The sequence below is a fragment of the Otolemur garnettii genome, unplaced genomic scaffold (genome assembly GCF_000181295.1).
Source record: "Otolemur garnettii isolate 467f Iridium unplaced genomic scaffold, OtoGar3 scaffold00007, whole genome shotgun sequence".
NCBI lineage: Eukaryota > Metazoa > Chordata > Mammalia > Primates > Galagidae > Otolemur > Otolemur garnettii.
The window spans coordinates 38,430,215-38,431,041 of NW_003852402.1; positions in this window are offsets into that span (position 1 = coordinate 38,430,215).

The window sequence follows — 827 nt, forward strand, 5'->3', positions numbered from 1 at the left end:
CCCTTTAGCCACAGTGAACAGTGACTGGTCAGGGTCTTCCTCAGTGTGCACTTAATACCCCTCAGTGGTCCCCTATCCCCAGGCTCTAACCTTTCTGGCACCAGGCACTGGTTTCATGGAACATAGTTTTTCCATGGATGGGGGATCTGACAGGAGGTGGAGCTCAGGTGGAGATGCAGGGGATGGGGAAGGGCTGTAAATACAGATGAAGCTCACTGGCTCCACTCACTTCCTGCCGTGCCTCCTGGATTCCGACAGGCCGTGGCTGGTACCTGTCTGGCCTGGGGTTGAGGACCAGACCTCAAGGTTCTAGCCCCTCCTCTACCCTCTGGGCTCTGCTAACATCAGATTCTCTATTTCCTTCTCCTGGCCTTAGGAATGGTATCCGCTAATCACTGGGTTATCCCACTCCCCACTATCTCTGCTTTCTCAGCTTCCCCATGTGGTCAATTTCCTATGTTAAATTCCCCCTTTGAAATACCTGTGATGGTTTTTTATTTTCCTGACTAGTGTAGGGAACTACATGAAAAGAATAAACAACTGCATAAATAGAATAAGAATATGTTTCCTATGCATGTTTCATAAATGTAATAAATATCTTAGATGTATGTGCCTTATATCTATGAACCTTTGGGGAAAATGACACTGAGAAAAGGCTGAGGTGATTCTTAAAAATAATTTATGCTGAATAAATTCGGAACTAGTTTCTTTCTTTTTGTCTTTTTTTAAGATAGAGTCTTACTCTGTCACACTGGGTAGAATGCTATGGCACCATCAGAGCTCACAGCAACCTCAAACTCTTGGACATACGTGATCCCCTTGCCTCA